Genomic DNA, 25,085 nt, shown 5'->3' with positions numbered 1-25,085 from the left:
GACATGCTGCGTTTGAGGCATCTATTGACATCCAAGATGCTGAGTGACAGTCCTAGGAGAGCTTTCGGAGCCTCCCAGGTAGAGTCCTGGCCTCAGACAGGGAGCAGCTCCTGGCAGAAAGGCCCGGCTTGGCTCGCTTACTGAAGAGACTCGGTGACAACCTGGCTGCTTCTCACAGCAGCTGGTGTCAGGTTTTATCCCCAAAGCCATATGTGACGCATACAGTGACCTTAGTTTTCGGTTTTCATGGAGTATGTACAGTGACCTCGTAACTGTAAGGAGTGTCTTCTCTCTGCTGGGAATGAATTCACATTCTATATTGACCATCACATATAGGTTGTATCTCAAAGACCTCCATTTTACTTACTGTTTTATTTGATCAGACTTTTATGACACCACATTCAAAGAAAAAATGTTAAAGGAAAAATATGTATAATTCTATCACCCTATTACAATCACATTGCTTTTCTCCATATTCCTGTACATCCCTTTCCAATTAAATAAAGGCACTGATTAGAACATGTTTGCCTTTAGGACTGTCTACACTGGTAAGCCAAGGAGGCCTTTGGAGCAGTTTAGCAGGATCTAGGACATAGTGTTAGAACCATGTGGAATGCAGATAATTGGAAGTGAATTCCATTGAAACAATACTCTATTTTAGTAATATTCCAAAATAGATGTCTTGAGATTTACATCTACCAATAGTAGCACCTATTCATGTGGGATTTATGTTTATGTGGTTGGATGGTTTTGCTTTGTTTTGTTTTTATTCTTTTCCTGCTCTCTAGACTACCAAATACTAAATACAACACCATATATATTTACTAGATATATACTGGATGTGTACTATATACTACACACATATGCACGCGCACACACACACTCATGTTTCATTTCTGATTTTATGTTTACAGCAAATACAGATAAAATAAATCCCTTTAAAGTAACCCAGGAAATACTGAAGCTTTCGGCAGCTAATCAATCTTCACTCCCCTGCAAACTCCTAATGACACTTCAACCAGATAAGAGCCTCAGATAAATTGTACCTTCCTCTATAATATTTTTTAAATTAAATCCACCTATAAAAAGCTAGCTCCTATGAAAACAACAACAGCCTATGGTTACCTTAGATATAGGTGGGCTCTCACAGAGATGATTGTAACAATAAACGTGGACAAACTCCAGAACTTTGGAATGTGAGGCACAGACAGGCCTCCTCCAGCAATGCACTGGCCTGAGGCACAGCATGAGGACCTGGGAATGTCCTTGATTATGCACCCCAGTGATAAAAGTGTTTTAAGTTGTCCCCCATTTAATATACATATTTATTTATAGTACTTTTACAATTGTAACAATGTTACTATTTCACTAAATATACAAAACAGAAACCAGATGTAGATTAATGTAGGCAGCATCCTGATCATCTCATCCTGCGGCCAGTCATTGTCTTTGTCCCTGGGTGCGTGCAGCCCACTTGGGAGACCCCTGAACATGGTGATGGGTGCTGTGGGAGCTTCTCAGGCTGCTCCCCTGTCTCAGTGGCCCCTGCTCTCAGCTCCAAGCTGCCACCTGCCCTGCCAAACACAGAACCACTGCAGTCAGTCGTTGTCATAGCAACTGGAAAGCGACCACCCCAAGTGGCCAGTTTCAGATTGGAGACAGGGATGTGTTGTCATGTCACTTTAAAGAAATGCAAGGGCCCAACAGACAGGTTCAGAATAAACCCAGCTTTGTAGGCCCCAGAGGTTTGCAGAGTACCCCAAGCCCCTCCCCGCCACCAGCAGCACGAGTGCCCTCCTGGAAGCAGCCCTTGCCTGCTCGCGGCCAGCGGCCAGCGGGTTCTCTTAGGCAGGCCTTTCCCTGCGTCTTCTGCCGGCCAGGGGCGGTCTGAGGACTGCCTGCACACGTGTCCAGGCCACCTGAGTCCTGGTTTCCTCTCACAGGCTCCTCACAGAGAACTTCCGCTCATTGCTCAAGTGTTTCAGCCTGAATGTGCCTCCTACATCCCTTCAGTTCAAAGAAAACTGCTGTCACCTGGGTGGACAGCCCAAGAACACAGCAGAGGGTGTCCTGATGGACAGGGAGACTGACGGACAAGGATCGGCAATGAGATCCGGGCTTCCGCTCTGTGAGAGGAGCACGTGTTCCAAGACATCACACCCTGGCCAAGCCGGCATCTTGTTGTACTGTTGACTTTGTCCATTTTGGTGACTGGGGTGGATCTGACAAGCTGAGCAGAAAGTCGTGCCCGTGCAAAGCGAAAGACCCTAAGTGTCAACTGTCACTCGTGGCTGGGTTCCTGGGTCAAGCAATCGAGTCGCTCTTCAAATCTCTTTAAGAGGAAGAGCAGCCCAGGCCTGAGCGGGGATTGTTTCCACTTGGATGTGAAGGCTGACCTTTTATTGGCTCTGAAATCCCATCTTCAGAGAGTGAATCAGTCCTGGCATTACGACCAGGTTTCACAAAGCAGTGGGCATTCCAACTCACTGCCCGTTGTGAAATCTGTGATAATAACCATGAGGCACGTACCTGGGACACACTGTCATTTTAGCTTTGACCTCTTGCTTTCTACCCAATAGAACATTTCAAATAGTCATTATTGACAGCTTAAATGTTAATAGCATTTCAGTGAAAATTTTGTATCTTTTTTTTTAATGAAAGACTTTAGCCAGTTTTCACCATCTTCAAAATCACAGATCCCATCAGACAGTTATTTTAAAAGAAGACTTTTAAAAAATTAAAGTTAAGAAAACTAAACTTGACTCACTCTGTTGGCACATAAGGGCAGTCTGGGTAGTTAGTTTAGCACACACAGAAATGCATTCCTTGCTGCTTAGTGGGCGCCGCGTGTGCGTTTACATGCACCGTTCATGCTGCAGGCTGTGAAGTTTAATGGTCATACGTGTTCACTTTCTCTTCCTGCTCACACTGAGAAGGAAGATGTGGAGTGGTACTTTTGCATCTTTGAAGATTAAAAAATAAGTGTCGACTTCCTGGGCATTTCCTGTTTGAACAGAACTAAGACCATCCATTCCAATCCAGTTGTGGGCAAGGAACTGGAAGGTGGTTCTAATGACTGACGGCCAGTCGGTGGCCAAGGTGAGGCAGGAAGAGACATCTGACCTTTGCCAATGCCCTTTAGCTTTCAGTGAGAAGGGCTAAACGCGGCTCCCTAGGAGGAAACCGGGCAGACGTTTTGCAAGTCCAGTGGAGGTTGAAGAAGTGGGGTTTCCCGGGTAGAGCTGACTCACCCCGAGTGCCCCGCCAGGGAGAGCTCCGCGGTGGGTCATCGCGCTCGGGCTGCACACCTCCTGTGCCGAGTGGAGAGTTCTAACAGCACCATCTGACGGAGACAGTTTCAGCCCCACACCCCTGCCCCATTCTCCTGGAGCAGGTGAACCACGTGAAATACATCCGATCTCAGTCTGACCGCTCACTCCCAGCCAGATTCCTCAGTGAACTTCTGTCTGTCTGCATAGGCCACCATCAAGTGCCTTCTGCTGGCCCAGCCCATCTTCAGTCTCAGCCATGGTCCCTGTCTTGGTCTCTGCCCTTCAGTCCACTGCGGTTTCTGTTCGCCTGGAGCTGCTCACGGCTTCTGTGCCTGTGTTCTGTCCTCCCCCTTCTGCTTAATGTCCTCCTGGACACTCACAGCCCCACTCCACTCTGCTGGTGCACGTCTGAGGCTCAGCTCTGAGGTGACACCTTCAGTAGACTGTCCCCGGCACCTCCCCTCCCCCGTACTTCCTAGATAAGGGGTCCCTCCTCCGGGACACTGTATTTCTTTCTGCATGATCACTGCTTTAAAAACAGAAAATTATAAAATGCTGTGTTACATGTCCACCTCACCTACTTTTTTGTGAGTTCCCGAGGGAACTATTTCACAGCAACCATAGCAAGTGTTTGGAATGAGGTCAACGAATGTCATTGGAGTGTATGCAAAGAGCATGGGATAGTATGTGGCACAGAGAACGGAAGAATGCCCAGGAACAAATGAGGGTTTAAAGGTCTTTCCTGACTCTGGTTCTTCTCACTGGGGAACCTCATGCTTCCCAGGAATGGGCTGGATAGTGGATGGTCACTGGACTTTGTAGAGGAGTTGAGGGAAGCTCCGGCCTGGCAGCTCTTGTGAAGGGGTGAGCTCATCTTATAACAGACTTGCAGAAAGTTTTAAGCACAAATGGCAGAAAAATCTGTCTCCCAAATAGCTTCTGAAAGCTCTCTCAGTATACAGCAGACAGCTGTTACGGATTCAAGGGGGGTCCCAGTCCTAACTCCAGGCCTTCAGTGCACGACAGTTTGATGCCTAATGCATCCACTAGAGGTCAAACTTGTAAGCACAGCGTCTCCCCTAGCAATGGTACTGAGAGCCTGGAAAACGGTTCCATTTCCTTCTGATGGTAGAAAAATTGCTCTTTTCTGTGTGTGGGTTGCATAGTAACCAGCCTCCAATCATAGTTTGGGAAGTAGGAATAAACTAATCCTCTTAAGGAAAGTGCTTTTCTCCTGGCCTGTGTCACCCCTCTCCTCTTACCAGAGATGGGTGACGGTAGCATTGGCAATTCAGAGCCCTGCCCCTGTGTGGAACGGCTCGTATGGGTCACCATCTGAAAGGAGCAGCGGGACCCGATCCTTTCTAGTACTGATGTGATTTTCTCTATTTTATTTTTATCATAGAGCTGTTGCAGGTTATAAATTTGGACATTTTTAAAAATTCCCTCTCCTTGTTCTCTCCTACCAGCTGCTATTCCAGGGTATCTGAAATTCTGGGGTCCATCTACTCTCTCACCCCACTCAAATCACAGTGTGTTATTTGCAAACTTACTTCCTGCAAGTTTCCACAAGGTGTTAATGATCTCTGACTTTCCCTTCAAATTGCGCTGTTAATTTCTCTGACAAAAACAAAATTTAATAACTTTATAGTCTTCTGTACTTGAGGAAGTCTTTTCTCCAGGACCATGGTATCTGATCCTTGTAATATGCTAGTTAGTCAGATAGGAACAGAGGTTATTTTCCTAAAAGTAATGAATGTGGCTTCACTCATACTACAGTGAAGGAATTCAGGTTTCAGTGCTAAGTGACTTTCTCAGGGTCAAAAAGAAAGTAGCAGGATGGAAGGAAGGTCCTGTCTTTGGCCCTCTGTGACCAATACCAGCCACTAAGGCATTTTAGGAAATGTGTTTCCAGGTGTTTGTCCTCATACATCGGTAGGTTCTCAGAGAGGAGTTAATCCACAGCCTCTGGGGAAGGAAATGTTTGTAAACCCATAAAGCTGACTTATTTTCTTCTTAATGGTTTTATATGTCAAGATCTTAATGTATTACTATCACACTGATTATTAGAATTAATTACTACGTAAAATGATAATACAACTTGCTTCACGATTATCTTCTCATTTGTACTTCTGATAAAATAGAAAACTGAAACATCATCTTTTCAGTGTTTTGAATAGGAGAAAAATTTTTTGCCAGCTATTCACCAATGGGTGCCTGATATAGAATAGAGAGAGAAAGAGAGAGGGGGAGGGGGAGGAGACTAGCTTAGATCTACATTGTATATAGAAAAATTAGCTCAAAGTGGATATATACCAAATGTAAAACTATGAATCTTACAGAAGATTTATAGTGACCACTTATTAGTCAAAGATTTCTTAGATATTATACCAAAAGCACAATTTGTAGGAAAATTGATCATTTGACCTTATGAAAATGAAAAAACGTTTACTGTGTGAAAGACCCTATAGGAGAATGAGCAGACGAGCCACGCAGTCTAGGGAAAACGTTTGCAATAAAATATCTGATGATGGTCTTGAATTCTGGACTTTCCAAACACAATTTTTTTTAAAAAAGCATCAGAAAGAATTGGATAAGATTTTAGCACAAAAGACCTCTGATAGCAAATAAGCACGCAGAGCGTGTTCAACAGTGCTTGTCAGGAATCACAGACCAGAGCCACCGGGATCAGCACCACGTCCGGCAGAGAGGCTGCTCCGTAAACAGGCCCTCACACCTCGTTTGCAAAGGGGCACAGAAGAGCTGGGGCAAAGCTGGGGGAGCCTCCACAGGATGGTATGACAGGGAGGAAGAAAAATTGGCAGCTTCATAAAAAGTCAAACACATATCACCAAGTCCTGGTCATTTCACTCTTGGGTACTTGGCCAAGAGAAATAAAAACATGTCTCAAAAAAAAAAAAAAAAAAAACTGTCTGTGACTGTGTCCATAGGAGTTCCATTTAACAGTAGCCCAAACTGGAAATGACCCAAATGTCTTTCAACTAGTGACTGGACAGTAAGTTGTGGCATATCCACACAATAGAATACTATTCAGTAGCTCCAAAGAATGAACTGTTAATAATGCAAAACACGGATGAACCTGAAAATAATTATGATAAGTGAAAGAAGCTAGACAATAAACTAGCACATGCGGTATGATTCCATTTATATAAAAGTCTAGAAAATGCAAAAAAAAATATAGCAGCAGAGTGGCCCATGCTCCCCTTTGCTGGGGCAGTGGGGAGTGCCGGAGGGGGACCAGCGAAGGGAGAGGACACCCACATGGCTGGAGGCCAGGCTCTTCTCTTGGTGCAACAATGATTTTGGAGGGGCATGTTCAAGTCAAAATTTATCAAATCACATATTTTAAATTCACATGTTTTACTGCACAACAGGCAAACTTCAACAAAGCTGTGCCAAAAAAACCAAAAAACAAAAAAACCTGTGATAGCAAATAAAAGACCAAACTAGCAGCCAGCCTGGCTATAGGCTGACTCCTAGCACTGTGGGAGGAGCCTGTGCGGCCAGACCCCTTCCAGTCTTCCCTGTAGGGCTCCCCCTCCCTGAGCAGAGTGTCATCCTCCCCGTGACCTTGAACTTCGCTCCTTTTGTGCCCACTCTCCTGTCACCTCTCTCTCAGTCTCTCACCAGAACTCAAATAAATACACTATCTTTGCTTTAAGAAACGAAACACGACCCTTCCTAAACTACACCCTGCTAGGTGCCATCCCCCCCCCCCCCGCTTCTCTCTCACACACACACACACACACACACACACACACACACACACCACCGCCACCACCACCGCACCATGCTCATACATGCATGTTCATGTGCGAAACAATTTCCCATATTTGAGCATAACCCTTGGTAACTTCCCCAGACTTTGTGAATTTGGATATAGCATATGTTCACTAAACTAATCTGCTGTGACAAAAGTTAATGTCAAATAGCCACATTTTAATACACATGGTCAGGGAGATCAAATAGACACGGCATGGAACGTGGCTCTGCCCCGCCTGACCATGTGACTTGGAGGGGGTGTGTTTGCTCCCTGTCAATGTGCTTGGATACCTGTTTGCTCTATTTCAAGACCAGGTCAGGATGTAGGACTTATGGCTCCTGCGTGTGCCCCCTCCTGATGGGAAGGCATTAGGCTCGCAATGCCAGTGGCTGCTCCTCTGCCTGCCCTGGCCTCAGAGGCTCAATCTCCTCCATGTCCTGTCGTCCTGGCTCTTCCGAGTGGCGGCTTGTTCCAGGGTGGATGAGTCAGCACAGCTCGGCGCCTCTCAGAGCCCTCCGCAACCCCAGCAGGTGTTCCGGGCAGCAGCGTCCACTCCAAGTGTCCACCCCTGAGCTCTGCCTGGACACGGAGCAGGGCAGCCTGGCAGTGTGTCCTCGCTCTCAGCGCCCAACTCAGCGAGACATTGACTTCCTCAGAGCAATTTCATCTCCCCACACTTAAAAAAAAGTCTGCCTTCCCTGCAGCCAATCAATATATCAATAAAATAAAATAAAAACAAACCCAAATCAAAGCCTGCACAGCAGTGATGTGTATCTCACGGCAGGGCTACGGTTTAGATGTTCCCTTGTATCGGTCTCATTTGTTTCTGGTTATAGAGAATAGTTTTCCTTGGAATCTCATGAAGTATTTAATATGGTTTGACTTATATCTGCTGCATCAACCTTGATGGCACCAGTGGAAGGTGGCCGTCACCCATGCTGTCACCTTTCTCCCACCTCCACAGATGGCTTTTCTCAGTTACTCCTTCTTGCTTGGGAATTCCTTTCCTTTTCGCCTATTCTATTCTGGAAGGTAGAAAAACAACGTAAAATGGGGTTCTAAAGATCTGTGTGTCGATTTCTAGCTGTGGGAACACAGGCGAAATATTGGAGCCTTGGTTGTCTGTCAGTTTACAAATGAAGGTCCTGGCGCCATCTCACAGGCCATTTGAGGACCAAATGAGGCGCTCCATGTGGAAGTTCTCTTTAAATGATGCTCTGAGAACAAGTGAGGGGCTGATGCCTCTATTATAGCTCTTATCACAGCCTGCCTTGATCCTCCTTACCCTCCGTGCATCTGCCTTGGGAATTGGCTTGAGAAACTCTGGGACAATAAGATGGTGGCACTCATCTCTTAATTCCCACCATGCCCATACACAGGTGCCCCCTGGGCTGTGTGGGGTTGAACATACTCAATGCACACTGGAGCCAGGCCCATCTCCTTCCAGAGGAGCAACTGTCTATCATAATATTGGTGATTCTCTAGCTATTCTCTAGATAGCCACAGAAAGTGAGTGCAGTTGCCTTTTTTTCCCCTGTGCACCAGGAAATGATTTTTTCAAGTCATTCCCTCTGACAGTGCCACGTGTCCAAAGCCTGCTGAGCAAGTAACCAGCACAATTCATCAAACGAGATTATAGGAATTCAGGAAACGGCAAGTCCTAATTAAACCAAAACAACAATCCACACCAGATGCATGCTCTATTTTCAAGCTACAATCTTGTCTTTATTATCCCACAGAGCTCTAGAGTCAGGGCTTGCAGCAGAGTGGCTGAGCTAGGAGCCAAACCAGGGTGACGGTCCAGCTCTTATGTTGGAATCCATATTGGAATATCAGATGTTTATATTCAAAGTCACGATATATTCCAACCAAAGAGGGAATGGCCTTCTCAGCTGACCATGGACTTCCTTTGTCCAAGGGGAAGAATTTCGTTATGAACCCTTTCATGCAACTGTTAAATAAGTCCTCAGGAGTAGCTCTGGTCCTCCTGGTAGAGCCGGGCTCATTCTCTCTGAGCTGCCATCACGCTCATGTCTGCCTAGCACACAGCATACTGGGAACAAGAGTGGTCACCGTGAGGTTTTGAACCTAAAGACCAGGCTAGTTAGCCAGCTGCGGTGGCACACACCTCTAATCCCAGTGGCTCGGGAGGCTAAGGCAAGACAATCGCAAGTTCAAAGCCAGCCTCAGCAAAAGCGAGGTGCTAAGTAACTCAGTGAGATCTGTTTCTAAATAAAAGACAAAATAGGGCTGGGGATGTGGCTCAGAGGTCGAGTGTCCCTGAGTTCAATTCCTGGTACCAAACAAAAACAAACAAACAACAACAACAACAAAAAACAGATTAGTTAAACTGGGTCAAGTGTGACCATAGTCCTGCCAACAGGAAACGTTGACTAGACCCCTGGATTTGACACTCAGCTCTGAAGAAAACTGTGGGCGGAGAATATGCCTGTGAGTCAGCATACCATGCACCATGACATCACGCCAACAGCATACAGACATGCAGGGTGAGAGGTTATGAGCACAGAGGAGAGGAGAGGTGGGAAAGGGAGGCAGGGGAGGTGATGGGAGGAGAGGGGCGGGAGGAGGCTGAGGTCCAGGTTTAACATGCATTCACTGGGTGAGCATCTCCAGGTGAGGCCTCTGGTCATCCTGAGTTGTAACTTTCCTCTTTGTAAAAAATTTGTTAATTTATTTGACAAACAATTTTAAGAATACTTATTATAAACCAGATGTTTTGCAAGATGTTGGAGACACAGGGGTAATTGTGACATTGAGGCGTTCTTAAAGTTTGCACCTAGAGTGAGCTACAGATCCCTGAACACCAGGGGAGGGAGCGGGTGGGATGTTTGGGGTTCCTCTTGAGAAGCAGCCGCTCTGGTCCTGGGGGTCAGGAGAGATGTCGGGGAAAATGGCATCCAAGAGGAGGCGGAGTGAAGGAGCAGCCGTCCATGGGAGGCCAGGCAGCCACAGGAAGGGGACTGGACAGAGGGGCAGCAGGCATGCGGACCACAGACCCGAGGGGCATTTCGGCATCTCCAGGGGGAGGGCGCAGGGAGGACAGACGGGGAGTCGACTGGACCCCGAGTGCACAGCTTCCTGTGGCTGGTCTTCATCTGGAGGAGAGAGAAGAGCCGCGGACACCTCCAACTGGAAGAATTCTACTCCTGTAGGTCTCAGCGTGGACACTCACTAGAACTAAGAAGGACAGTTAGGAAGCGGTCACAGTGGTCTAGATGAGGGACGAAGGACCTCTGAATCAAGACTGGTGCTGAGGATGAAAGGAAGACACCGGCAGCCACCAGGTTCCGGGAGAGCAGAAGCCCAGGAAGCCAGCCATCAGGGAGGGGGTGGGGAGTCCATGACCCGACCCCAGCAGTGCTGGCACTCAGGAACTGAAATGACACCACATCCCCTAATGCACACATGGACTTCAGGGAGCAGATGACCCAGCCTCCCTGAAGACCTCTGCTTACACGCTTGGCACGCACCTGCCTGCAGAGCCCAGGGGCAGAAGGTGTGTGTGACGGCGAGGACTGGGAAGGCCAGGGTTGGCACCGCGCTCCTCTCCTGCTACGGAGGCAGTGGCCTGGCTCTAACTCCAGTCCCTCGCCAGCTCTGGACGCTTTCGCTTTGCATCCTCCAGAACAGGATTCCTTCTCCCCCTGGATATTCAGACCCGGCCTCCCGCCTGGATTCTTCCCACTGCAATCCAGACACACTCGTCTGTCCCACCAAGAGCAGACGACTCGGCCACAGGACTCGGCCACTCTGCTTCCTTTTTCTGCCAAATGTCCTGGGAGAATGACCCCAACCCACCGACCCCCTTCTCCTTCCACCGCACTCCTCAGCACCACTTCAGTCTGGTATCTAAGGAGAATCCCTTTCACTCACTTTACAAAGCACCTTTTACACTTGAAAAACAGAAAAGAGAAAGGACCAAGAATCACATGCTAAGTGCCCCCGAAATTCACAGCCCCAAATTTAAACATGTTAACACTTTCACGTTGGCTTTAGAATTATTTTTCAAGAAATGAAACAACACTGCTGTTGACTCCACAGGTCCCAGGCCCTCCCTTCTCCGTCCACAGGGCGGGCACCTTAGCAGAGTCACGTGCGACCTCCCTGCTGGTGTCCTGCTCACCAGGCTGTCCCCAGAGCCTGGCACGGTGCCTGACAGGTAGCAGATGCTCAATAGATACTGTTAAATAAATAAGTAGTTGGGAAAAAAGAATAAGCAGTTCATATTTAAGTGTTTTGGGTAAATGTGGAAGGTTATTATTTCTCTGAGAATAAAACCGGGGAAGAACCAGGCATGAGGGCACACACCTGTGATCCAAGCAACCTGGGAGGCTGGGGCTGGAGGGCGGCAAGTTCAAGGCTAGTCTGAGAAACTTAGTGCGTCCCTGTCTCAAAATAAGCTTCAACAAGGGCTGGGGCTGTAGCTCAGTGGTAGAGCACTGCTGGGCTCAACCCAGTACCACAAAAAGATGGGTGGGTGGGGGGGAGACCTGGGGTGGAGGGGAGGCCTTTGGGAACAAGCAGGGCTGTGGACTAGTTGGGGGACTTGGGGAAGTAGGGCGCTTGTTTGCAGGCCTTTTGGCGGCCCACTTGCAACATGTTAGAAGTCCAGTGACAGGTGGATTCCACACACAGTAGGGCCTGCAGACTTAGGAAACATGCAAACGGGATGAGGGGAAAGTCAGACTTGGCGTTCTACTGTTCTTCACGCCTGCTGGTGGCTTTAGGAGTTACCCTGGGGAACTAGCTCCCTGCCATGGGCAGCTCCTCAGCGAAGGCGCCCAGCAAAGCAAGTGCGAGCAGGTTTAAGAAGAAGTTAGGACAGCAGGAGGGCCCAGTGAGCTTCCCCCCACTCACCTAAGTCACTCAATGTCACGTATCCAAGGAGTTCTGGTGACCAGAGGAGGTGTTCACTCGTTTGCCTGGACACACATTCAGCTAGCAAATGACATCACCGTATACATGTGTGGGCTGCGAAGCTTCTGAGAAAAGAACAGACCAGGAGACAGGAACCTGCCTCTGGCAGCTGACCTGCCCCTTGTACCTGTGTGACCCTGGAAAGCAGGTTCCCCGTGGGCCTCATTTTGCCGTTACCCAAAGAAGGGAAGACATGGGATGTCTCCAAAAGACTGCGTTCGTTAGGAGGCCCTGGGAGGTGAGTGGAAAAATCACAATCTCAAACTGGATTAAAAATAAATGTATTGGATCATAAAATGGAAAATTCCGGAAGTGAGCTGGCTAGAGATCAGGTTGAACTCAGCATCTCCAGAGGTCATCCAATGACCAGCTTGGCATCAGCTTGCTGGGGGCTGATTCCAAGGTGGCTGCCAGAGTCTCGACTGCGTGGCCCCTCGTGTGGCAAGAAGGCATCTGCACCGTGTTCCCAGCAATCATTCTCAAAGTTGCTGGCAGGGGCAGCTGAGGTGACCACCCACGCCAGCCACCCAGCCACCATGGCCTGGGGAAGGAGTGGGACTTCCTGGCTTGCCCCAGGTCACACATGCTCCAGAATCAGGGTGGAGAGATGGTTTCCCTGGAAATACACACATCTTTACACGGAGCTCTCAGGTAACGGGGAAGGGGTCAGGGAAATTCTGAACAGACAAGCAGCAAGTGCTCACTCTGGGTCTCAGCTGCACTGACAGATTCTGTCGGCTTCTTCTGACTTAGAGCATTAAGCAGACACCACGGAGCACCTGGAGCTTGAAAATCCCTGCTGCCTTTGAATTCTGCTGTAACCCTGAGCAGCACAGGGGACCACATCATGGTGATCAGACAGCAGATACAAACACATAGACCTCTAAGCCAGCCCCGATCCCCACCTCCTCCAGCCACACCACCTGCCTCCAATTACCACTCAGTTAATCCCGGTCAGGGGATTAAATCATTGACTGGGTTAAGGCCCTTGTAACCCAATCATTTCTTCTCTGAACCTTCTTGCATTGTCTTGCACACCTCACATCCAAACCATAGCAGTGGGAAAAAGGGTCAACACCTTATCATCACTGGGTCTCTTATGAAATGGAACAGGATTGCAGCATCAGATGACTTTGAAGTTTAAATCAAACAAGGCAGGAAGAAGTGGCACATCAACACCAGCTTCTTTCTTGCTTTTCCAAGTTTTCTACTCTCCTTTACCTCTTAGTCTTCACGTAGAAGTATAGAAAGAGAAGGATCACACAGGAATACATTAATTTTCATGTAGCTGAGTTTTCGTTTATTTTTAAATTGGGGGGGTATAGTTATTATAGGAAAGAACGCTGAAATCTTCATTTAGTGTCATATTTCAGTCTAACATGGACCTTCTCAATCCAGAGCTCATGGGTCTGACCCCACCTCTGCCTCCTGAGTCATCTCTTCCTAGGATGGTGAGGACAGTAGGATTGTGGGAAAGGATAACTCAGGATGAGACTGGCTCCGGAGAGCCCTGAGACCTGGGATTCTGCCACTTTTCTTTGAGTCCTCCACTAACATTTTAGTTCCAGACGGTGCTTTGGTCCTGTGTTCGGGTCATAATCTGTATGTTTAGAAAGGGCATCAGTGAAGGTCAAATTGAAGAGAAGACAAGATGAAAGAGTGAACCTCCGCATCAGGTCTGAGAAGATGTCCAGGAGTCTGTCAGCGGGAGAAAGAGATGGAGGACACACATGTGGAACTTTGGAGGGAAAAGTGTCACGGCAAATTTTCCAAAAAAAACAACGACTTCCATGCAGGGGATTCCGGTGAAGCCGGGGTTGGAAGAGCTGGCTTGTGGAATCCCAGGGCTGTGCCGAGACATCCCCCTTCGTTCTGTCCACCGCGAACTGTTGGAAGACAGGCTTCGTCAGGGCAGAGATGCCAGGCTTGTGTCTGGCAAATCAGTTCTCAGGGGTTGAAGATGGGACTTTATTCTATGTGGGTGGACAAAGCAGTGGTGCTGACAACCAAGGCTGCAGGAAGAGGCAGGTGGAGATCTCTGTTTACCACCGGCCCCACAGGAGGAGTCCAAGCCCTCACACGCAGCCTGTGTAACTCCCCTCTTTCCCAGCTCCTCCAACAGAACTTGCTTGTTTTATTTGTCTTTAGAATTCAGAGCAACTAAAATGCTTTTGGGGGGAAAGCAGCCACCAGATGGCTACATCCCTTGATATCCTTTTTCTGTCCTTGAATTTATGTCCAGAATTTACTAGTTCACTGGCCGAGATCTTCCCCAGGCAGGAAGAGCCACTTTCTCTCAGGAAGTTGTGCTTGTTTCAGTGTCCAGTCTCCCTCCTTTATCAGAGATTCCATGTCCTTGCTCAACACGGACGTGAGGCAACTCTGCATTCTGTTGTGGGAAAACATCCAGCAGATGGGAGACGTGTGGACAGTCCTCTGCCCTGGTAGCCAGGGCTAATGATGAGTTTTGGAGAGTGGTTGTAGTTTCACAATGTCGTGAGTCCCGAGTTCCTTCAAAATTCTTGGATGAACTCCATCTAGATTTAGGATTTATTTACATTTAATATGGCCACTTGATCCAGAAATTCTCTTTGTTTCTCTCTCTCTCTCTCTCTCTCTCTCTCTCTCTCTCTCTCTCTCTCTCTCTGTTCAACTAAAAACAAAGCGGCATATAGATTATCTTTCTTCTCTCCTTGGAGTTGACATCATTTTTGTGGGTGGAATTTCATTAAACTTACTCCATTGAGCTCAAAGGCATGAATACAGTGTTCAGACTTTGACTTTGCTGCACTAAGTCCCTGAATTAGCTGCTGGCTGAAATATTGCCCTTAAATTGAGATTGTCATCAAATAGCTATCAAATGAGGTGACCAAAACAATCTGACTCAAAAATAGCTTATCTGTTTTTGAACATGACCAAACTGAATCCAATGTGACATTGTCATTTCTCAATTAAAAGTTTACAGGTTGCCTGAAATCTTCTTCTTTCTTGAACATCTTACTCATCATACTTGATGTGCAACTGTTCACTTTCCGATTAGATCCATGAAGGTGCATGTGAGGTCAGGTTTGTATGCACGCTCCTTCTGTTTGTTCATTCATTGTATTAATTCAGCCATGATTCTTATTCTATTTCAAGCCACATACCCTGCCCTCATAAGGCCACTGGTTCTATGAAGTCAAATAAACATGATCTTGTCTCTTGAGAAACTGGAAATGAGTTGAGGCTCGTAATTCATAGCAGTCAGTGTGTTGCTCACGATGCTCAAGATGTGATCCTGAGCGTGATGGTTGCTAAGGAACAAATCAGCAGCTCGGGAATCATTAGGAAACGTGTCCTGGGAAGGTGACCATGAAGGACAGAGGATGGCACTGAGAAGGTGGCGCAGCGTGCAGGGGAAGCCACGGCAGGGACCCTCAGGTGGGCTCTGTGAGCGAGCGCAGCATGGAGTCTGCGGGATGCCTGCGTGACTGTCACAGATTGGGCTTCTTAGGAAACAGACTCTCAGGCGTACGTTGTGCCCGAGGCTGGTGAGCTCACAGCTGGCACGAGGACTTGTGGGAAGGAAGAGGAGCAGAAGGAAGGGAAGGGAAGGGAGGGAACCAAATCTGGCACAAGTGGGGCTCTGGTGCAGCCCCAGTGACGGAGACCAGGTGGCCCTCAGAGCAGCGTGGATCTGGGGAGAGGCCAGGGCTGGGCTCTGGGTCATCTCCATTCACCGGGTGAAGGCTGCAAGGGGAAAGCCACGCGGCTCTGGCGGGCAACTGCTGCCCACGGGGCTGCTCTGCAGAGGCTGAGGGCACAGGGCTGTCACCAACAGTACCTCAGGTGGGGAAGTCCCCTTGGCCATCACAGGGAGGATCTGGGTGGCTCACCACAGCAGCCATAACATAAACCTCCATTTTGAGCAACTGAGGATGTTTGAAGATCAGTTTCAAGGGCAAAGCTATAAATTCAGGTTTGGGGTATGGAAGTTGAAATCTGTGGGTCACCTGCAGAGAAACGCTCCAGAATGTCTGGCTCAGGATTCAACCCAGAGGCGAAGGTCAACGTGAGGGAAAACAGGCCCAAACCAGGCTGGAGAAGAAGGAAGGAGAAGCATGGAAAGCTGCGGCTCCCAGATCCAAGGAAGGCAGGGTTCAGGCAGGAGGCAGCGGGGCCCTGCCGAAGCAGCAGACCAGGAGCCCGGATCCTGCGCTGAGTTCTGCAAAACCCGCTGAGCTCTCGCAGATACCTGATGGGCCCAGGGAAGGAGAGGGAGCTTGGCTTTGAGGCGCTGAGCACCCCAGGGTGGGAGGCACGTGGCTGTGAAGACGGGGGGTGGCTCCAGTCCACGGGGGAAGGAGAACCCTGGGATGGCAGAGGGACCTGGGGTCAAGGGACGCTTGCTTGGTTTTGGTTTAAGACCAGAAGAGGGCCTGGGAACGCAGTGGGAGCGTTCACGGGACTGGGGACCGGGGCCTTCGTTGTCTAATGGGTGGGTGTGGACGGAGGGTCACAGAAGTGGTGGGTGCAGGGTTGGAGAAGAGTGACCAGGAGGGATTCTTCCTGTACTCACCCAACAAAGGGAGGGAGCTCTGTGGAGATGGGGGATGCTCCCTGAGAAGAGCAGGGAGGACCCTCCGGAGGCTGGAGAGAGCCGCGTCCTCTTCTCAGGAGCGCGAGTGAGGGTGCGCATCCTCACTGGGTCGAAATACCTGGAACAGACAGCTCAGCGGGAGGAAAGGCCCACTGGGCTCAAGGTTTCAGGGGTTTCCGTCAGGAGTCACTTTGCAGCCCAGGATGTCATGGTGGCACGTGTGGGGGCGAGGTCTGTCCCCCTCTTGGAGGCTGGGAAGCAAAAAGGGAAATATTCCCCCAGGGGCACGAGCCCTCCCCCAACACCTCTGGCTGGGGACCAAGCCTGCATGCATGGGCCTTAGAGGACACCTCCGAACCAGAGCAGAGAACCAGGGGGAGAGAAAAGGGCGAGTAGAGAGATGGGCAGCGTCTGATCACGGGCACCGTTGCAACCCTTTAAAAACCCGGGCTCTATGCTCTGATGTTCTACCACGTAGGAAACTGACTTCAGGAAAGCACTTGAGAAGGGGAGTGAGGCAGTATTTGTGTTTTAGAAAGTCCTCCCCGGTTGCAGTGTCGAGTGGACAGAGATTGCAACACAGGGTTTGGAGGTCAGCCAGGCTGCCCATTAGTCCAGGTGATGAGATGTGGAGACTCGACAGGTGGCAGGCCAGGAGAGCAGCGGCCAGGGGCAGGCTTCAGCTGCTGGTCTGTCTCTGCAGCGCGGATCCCCATGTCCTTCTGGCACGTAGTTAAAGAAGGAGACCCCTGAATTCAGTCGTGAGCGGAGGTGCCTGGGATGGCTGTCGGGCCAGGTCGGGTCTGGCACTGCCGGGATCCAGCAGCACCCTCCTTCCTGGTGGGCTCTGAGCGGGCTGCTCCTTAGTCTCTCAGCTGCTGCTTTAGAATCGGCAGATGCCATCAGGCAAAGGGACTTGGAATATTGAGTTGCATCTCAGGGATCCCTTGGCAAGACTTTGTGAGCTCTATAGTTCTCTAAACCTTTAAGAACATAGGACAGGTTTTTAAAGTACTAGGTTCTAGTAGTACTTGATGGTAAGACTGGCCCAACGAGCTGGAGTCGGAAGCTTCTCAGTCACCTCTCGAGGCTCTCATTTCTAGGACGTTAGAGAACAGAAGACACCTGATGAAGTATCAGGCGCACGTGAGGCCCAGCGGGTGCCGGCTGTTATTGGTACACAAGAAAGGAGCACACGTCTACGGGAGGAATTGAATATCCACCGGCAAACAGAGAGGGGAGGTGGCTGCGGGGGCATCGCCAGGAGGACACGTGGGGACTCGCTCCTGGGCACAGATGGAAGAAACCACCCGAGAGGTCACATTCCCCGAGGACCCAAGGGTGAGAAAGAAACATTAGTAGGTGCACAGAAATGAAATCTGGAGGCAAGTGGGTGGAGGGATCACATCTGGGTTTTAACTTCCTACATGAACATAATAGGAAAGAAAGATGATTTTCTGGAAGTGCAGGGAATGGGATCAATTTAGGTTTTAAGGAAAGCGGAGGAATGTGTCACAAGTACCGTGCAGAAAGCCCCGGAGTGGAGGGCACGTGAGTCCAGGGAGTCCTGGGCAGCAGCCCTGGCTGTGCGGGGAGAGGAAGTGGGCCCAGGGCTCCCGGAGGACCACTGAGAACAGGAGGCAGGGTCGCCAGCAAGGGCGGTGAGTGGAGCACAGGACAGGCAGTGACGAGAGGTGACACGAGGGAGAGGAAACTGCAGGTCAAACGCTAGGAGTCCTGAGAGGAGCCAGACTGTCACGTCCAAGGACAGAGGAGAGACCCTGGGAGTACAAGCCCCACTGACCAGAAGAAAAGTCCAGGAGCACGAAGACCAGAGACCAGAGGAGCACAGCCAGTCCCAGTCCCCCTCCTGGCCCAGGAGAGGGCACCCACTTGGTGGGACGAGGGGGCTTCTCCCACCAGGAGACATCAGGTGGACGTTAATGGGCCAGGGTTCAAGAAAGTCTATGAAGGACACGGTGGGGGTGGGCGTCACCTCAGCCAGAGGAAGATGAGACCCAAGAGCAGCAGAAACAGGACCTCGAAAGAGGTGCAGAGACACCGAGAGGGGAAATCAGTGGGCGAGGACACTGAGGCAGCTCCTGCCGGTGCATCCCGTCTGCTCCAGGAGGCAAAGCAATGGCAAACACAGGAGGAGACAGAAGACACAGGAAAGGAGCCAAGTGGACCTCTAGAGACGAAGACACAGTGTCCAGGTGAGGAGCCGTGACGGGACGGGCTCTGAGGGCAGAACAAATTCCCCTCCAAGTCAGTTACAGGAAGGAAAATGGGGAAAGCGGAGGATGGGAAGGGCACAGAGGCTGTGAGACAGGGTCCTTGGGGACCCCTGCAGGGACATGACCTCTGAGCAGACAACATGGCAGGACAGAGATGGAACCCCAGGAGAAGACATTGGCAAAGCAGGTTCCCAGCACTGTGGGGGACAATGGCCTCAGTCCAGTGCTGTAGGGCACCGTGGTCTTCAACATACTGCCACTTGCTGAGAGCTTTCTATGGGCCATCTCTGTTCAGGCTCCAGAAACACAGCGATGCTCGCGATACTGTCTGTAATCTGTTTGGAGAAGCAGGCACGTCCACAGGAGCTGCGGGATTCTGAGAGCCGGATGCCAGGTGCGCACTGAAGGGCACCACCTTCAAGGAGCGCTCCATGAGTTCTGGGCCCCGGATGCCGCTGTTGTCTCACCCAGGTCTGGACCCTGAGCAAGACGTACTGATGTTACAAGAAGTGCTGGGTTCAGGACCACACCATGCCAGGTCTCCACGTTATTCAGTATCACTGACTGTATCCCCACAAGCAGTGTTCGGGGACGCCAGGGCCTCCGGCTCCTGGAGAAGATGGCTCATTGCTGAAGCCCCTCTAGGGACCTTCCCCACGGACACCACCAACTACAAAACAAAGCATTGTGTTTTGCACCCACCAGAGCTCCCACACCCCTTTCTTCTATTAAACATGGCACGTGTCTCTTCCACTTGACTCTGGGCACAATGACGACCAGGAGTCTCACTGCTTTTGTGTGTGAAACATTCTCCTGGTCGTGGAAAGATACACGTGACTTGACCTTTTGCATTTTAAAAACACACAACTTGGTGGCGTTAATTGCACTCACAACAACGTTTGCCACTGCCACTGTGTATTTTCAAAGTGTCTTACGCAAGTTTTGGATCCTTCTCACACTGCATGGCCCGTGTGACTTTGATGATAATTACCGACCGACTTGTTGAATGGATGCTTGGTCAATGCATTGTCTGGAGCTTGGCAATGAATATGAGGAGTTAAGATTTCCTCTGCTGCGTGCAGAAAATGACAGGGAACAGAGGCTGCCAGTGGGAACCAGCTCCCCCTGTGGGGCGCGGCCACCCCTGAGGGAGTGTGTTCAGAGGGGACCTGTGCTGGTGGCAGCCACCAGGCAGGCTCTCGGGGAGACGCGGCATGGCGGAGACACTTCAGTCGGGTGGGCCTGGTGGTGGTTGGACTCCTACGAGCATTTAGGAGGTACTCACAGTGTCTGCATAAGTCAGTTTTCTCCCCTTGTCTCTAAGAGGAGAGCATGATGGTCCTATTGCCACCTTTAGGGCTTCAGGGAATAGCTTGATAATAAGGGCTCCTCACTGTGCCTCATTCACAGGCACACTTCAGGGAACCCGGTGTCTCACAGGATGGGACAGTTCAACGGGTGCATCACAGGGACTGGATAGTTCCACCAGTGTGTCACAGGGATGGGAGAGTTCCACAGGTGTGTCACAGGGATGGGACAGTTCCATAGGCTGAAACAGGGAGGAGAGGACAGATGGCAATAAAAATGTTAGGACACATGGAAGGTCCTCAGCTTTGCCGTGTTGTTTCCCAAATATGTTAAACTCGTGCCCTCGCCTGCTGGCACCCCGCCTCGTGCTGCGCTGTGGGGACAAGCCACCTGTCTGAGCTGCCAACCCAGAGGCACCGCTGTGCCCAGCTCAGAGGTCGAGGAGCCTGCCCAGGGCCTTCCTCCCAGCAGGTGAAGCAGACCAGATCTGAAGGACGGACCCAGGCCTTGCTCAGCCACCTGCGGGTCCTGGGACTGTGTGTGCTTGCATGTTTGTATTCATACATATGGACATAGCCCTCATATTAATTATTACAAAGAAAACTCAATGAGTTACTGACTTTTTCTCCTACTTGAAATAACTGTCCAGTCCTCTCCTAAGCAAGCAAATCCAAACAGAGCTTACGTCATCTCCCTCGAGGGCGGGAGAAGGACATTTTGTTAGGGAATTAGTTTCTGGTTAATTAACTCATGAAAGCTCTTCCCGCCATTGCAAGAGAAAGATGCGCTTTTGCCCAAGTGTTCTCCACTGCTGTAATCCTGGCCATTGTCATCAAGAGAGTGATGGTAACTGGGAGGAAAAAACACCTTGATAAAGTTGTCTGGTGGTTCCCATGCATTAAACAACAGTGTGAGCGAACTGCCTGCCTCAGGCTGGGGTCAGGAGAGAACCAGCAGAACTCAGCCACCACCCGCTCTGCCCCTGCCTCTCCTCACTCCTGCTCCACACTATTTGTGCCTGTGTGCCCTTGAAAGCATCTCCACCAGAGATGCACCAGAGATCCACTAGAGAAAGATGAACCAGAGATCCACCAGAGATGCACCAGAGATCCACCAGAGGAAGATGAACCAGAGATCCACCAGAGATCCACCAGAGATCCACCAGAGATCCACCAGAGATGCACCAGAAATTCACCAGAGATCCACCAGAGATGCACCAGAGAAAGATGAACCAGAGATCCACCAGAGATCCACCAGAGATCCACAAGAGATCTACTAGAGTTGCACCAGAGATCCACCAGAGATCCACAAGAGATCCACTAGAGAAAGATGAACCAGAGATCCACCAGAGATCCACCAGAGAAAGATAAACCAGAGATCCACCAGAGATCCACCAGAGAAAGATAAACCAGAGATCCACTAGAGATCCACCAGAGATCCACCAGAGATCCAGATGAGGCTAAAGTCACCAAAGAGAGTTTAATTTGAACAATATTAATAAATTTAAAATTCAGACTTTATCGGCACTTATAAAGGTCATGTGACCCACACAAAACCAATTTCCCATTTCCATGTTGCTGCGTTATTTCAATCCCTACAGTGGGCTGCCAGGGGGAGACACAGGGCGCTCAGAAACAAGGCTGGTTTAGAGCCGGGCTTTCATTAGGTACACACTGGGGAACCAGGGACTTCCTTTGAAATTCTGCCTTTTTTTCACCCTTTTAAATGTTTTTCTTGATACATATTTTTACATTTATGGAGTACAGTATGAAAACTTGATCTATGTATTTGATGTGAAATGATTAAATCAAGATAATTATCTCTTCTATCTCTGTGAATACCCGCCATTTCTACTTATTGGGAAACTTTGGACTCTTCTAGTTATTTTGAAACACATGCCAATTTGTCACCCTCTTGTGCCCTGGAGCACCAGAACCGCTGTTTCCTCTCGAACAGCGTGTTGGGGCCTGTTGTCGGACCTCTGCAGTCCCTCCCGACACTTCCCAGATCCTAGTGACCACTCTGCTCTCTACCATCTTTTAACTTCCGCAAATGAGTGAGGGCAAGAGATGTCTGTCAGTGCCCGGCTTACTCCCTTAACACGAGGTCCTCCAGTTCCATCTATGTGGCCACAAATGACAGGGTTTCCTTCTTTTCAAGGCTCAATGACATTTCCTTGTTATGTTCCTCACTGGCTTTATCCATTCATCCATCTGTGGACACCTCGATCGACCCTGTATCTTGGCTATTGTGAATAGTTCTACAAGAAGCCTGGGATTTCTCTTTGATATACTGATTTCATTTCCTTTGGATCTATACCCAGTAATGGGATCGATGGATCATATGATTGTTCTATTTTTGAGTTTGGGAGGAAGTTCCATACTGTTTCCAGGTTGGCTGCAGTGATTTCTATTTCCACCAACAGTGTAGCAATTCCCCTTTCTCTGCAGCCTTGTCAACATTTGTTAATTTGTATCTTTATGACAATAGCCATTCTAACTGTGGTGAATGGCTTTTCATCATGGTTGTGATTTGCAGTAGATGATTAGTGATGTCAAGCATTTGTTCATATATTCATCAGCCATTTGAATGTCTTCTTTTGAAGAAGTAGCTGTTCGGATGAATTGCCCAGGGTTAAATTGGGCGTTTTTCCATTGAGTTGTCTGAGCTCATTCTGTGTTCAGGTTTGGAGCTGGACAGTCTCCCAGTGTGTTGAGGCAACAGCGTTCCAAAGTGGGGCTTTCATGAAGTTATTGAATCCCGAGGGTGCTGACCTCATCAGTGGATTAATCCACTGGTGGATTAATAATTTGGTGTCCATAATAGGAGGTGGTAGACAGACACACAGACACACGGATCAAGCTTTCCTTTTTACCACCTGGTGCAGCCACAAGGCACTATATGCTCTTAGGTGGGACAAACAACTTCTTGCTTGAGAGTCTTGAAATAAGAAGGATCCCACAGGAGGCTTGAGAGGCCCGGTGACCCAGGCTGTCACTTCAGTTCTATTCATTCACACTCGTCCACCTTCAGGTCACGTAGCTCTGGTACTCTGGTGCATGGATGTTCTGCTTATAAATAAGCCTGTGCTCTGAAATTTCTCTCTGAAAATGCTGCCATGGTTGTTTCTCAGATCTTTTTGTGCCAATCAGGCACACTTAGGCCTAAGTAATTTGCAGTAGTTTGAGGTTTTTCCTCCATATCTGTCATTGAAATAGGACTCCCATAAACAGCAATAGATTTCAATTCATGTCTCCTTGAGCAATCATTTAGATTAGGACTTGTCACTTACTTTAGTGCATTTTCTGTACAAAACCCCACGAAGCTAGAGACTTTATAAAGAAAAGATGTTTATTTAGTTTTGAGGCTGAAACTCCCAGTTGAAGTAGCTTCTTCTCTGGTGAGGGGTCCCCTTGACTGAGTCACAGCATGGTCGATGGTGGGACTGTGTGCAAGGAGGAGAGATCACATGATAAGGCAGGAAGCCAGAGAGCAGAGAAGGGTGTCCTGCTTTTTTACAAACACCCACTCTCATGGGAACTGCTCGTTCTGCTAGTCCAACATGAATCTTTTCCACAGACAGCATCACAGTGACCTACACTCACCAGTGTCCCCAGCACACAGACCCTGGGGGACCTACCACGTCCAAACCACAGCAGGGCATTTTCTAGAAGGGCTACATAGTAAATCCCTTAGGCTCTGCAGGCCAAGTGGTTTCTGCTGCAAAAGCTCAGCAGTCACAGCTGCATGTGGACTAGCAAGTGGCCGTCTCCCCAGGGCCTTTGTATAGAAGTAGACATCTGGCAGGACTTGCCAGGCTGGGGCTTGCTGAGCCCAGCCCACTGGCTCTCCAATCCACCTACTTTCTTTTATTTTTCTGTGCTAGTTATTGCAGCTGAGATTTGTGACAGTTTATAAATTGTCATAAACTATCTCTACATTGGTGTGGTTTTCTTAAAATAAAAACATAAAAAAGTACTTTTCAATATTTTTTTTTCACATTTTTATAGATTAAAAACCACACAATAAATGCCACCTGGCTATACTTTAATTCTTTTTCTGAACACAAGAACATATATTCATGCAGTTATAACCCATATAGGAATTCCATTTTTCTATTTTGTGATTTATACTCAATATTATTTTGAAGAGCCATTGTTATGAGTTGACACATTATCTTGGTTATTTTAAAAAGTTTATTCAGTAAGTATTTCATTATAAATCTGGCTTGCTAAAAATTCTCCTATTGCCAAACATTTGGATTTTTTCCCCATGAGCTAAATAGGGCTGCTGTAAAATTCTTTGACACACAAGAGAGTTAAAATCCAAACATAAAAGCTATATTACTTCTGCTAGCTCTACTAATTATCGTGTCTGAAACATGATAACAGTACACTCTCAAAAACACTGCCAGATAATTATTTTTTAAAATGCAACTAGACTGTAAGCTCACAGGATGGCTCTATCACACGGAATGATGGGTCAGACTGCCCAGCGTGGCTTTCACCGAGATCTGTGACTTGACCTGAAATGGCTTTTAAAATTCTGAAGTTCCCTACAGACACTGCATATTCCTTTCCATATTCAACGGTGCATCTCAATATTACTATGTAAACTCAGATGTGCTGATAAAGACTTCAGTCTATGTCCAAATACTGTCCTCTGTACTCTAAATCAGACGGTTTTGTTAATACTGTCTACAACCTCATAATTAGCCTGCAGATGCCGTCACGTTCAAGCTCAATATTTCCTTTTCCCCCAAGGGGAAGGTTGAGACTGCAGACTGGCTGTTCAGGGCTCAGGGGCTGGTTGGTCAATCCAGGTCCAGCAGTGGGTTCTTGCCTTTTAGACCTCGGACATTGAAGTCTAAAGGAGCAGACAGGGACGGATGAGGCGTTGTGAGGACGTGCTCTGAGGCTGCCTTGGGGCCCTGGAGCACCTCAGAAATACAAATCAGGACAATCGAG

General features: G+C 48.8%; 2 long non-coding RNA genes across 2 annotated transcripts in view; one reads left to right on the top strand and one right to left on the bottom strand.

The window, feature by feature from the left end:
- Window positions 1-25,085, top strand: part of LOC120887449 (uncharacterized) — a 259,915-nt gene that overhangs the window by 211,285 nt on the left and 23,545 nt on the right. The window lies entirely within an intron of this gene.
- LOC144367104 (uncharacterized) lies at window positions 12,260-24,088 on the bottom strand. The gene is made up of 2 exons (XR_013426342.1): window positions 16,553-24,088; window positions 12,260-16,228 (listed from the first exon to the last, which is right to left on the bottom strand). It is a non-coding gene; the product is annotated as an uncharacterized LOC144367104 (long non-coding RNA).

The sequence above is a fragment of the Ictidomys tridecemlineatus genome, chromosome 10 (genome assembly GCF_052094955.1).
Source record: "Ictidomys tridecemlineatus isolate mIctTri1 chromosome 10, mIctTri1.hap1, whole genome shotgun sequence".
NCBI lineage: Eukaryota > Metazoa > Chordata > Mammalia > Rodentia > Sciuridae > Ictidomys > Ictidomys tridecemlineatus.
This window is presented reverse-complemented; position numbering and strand designations above follow the sequence as displayed.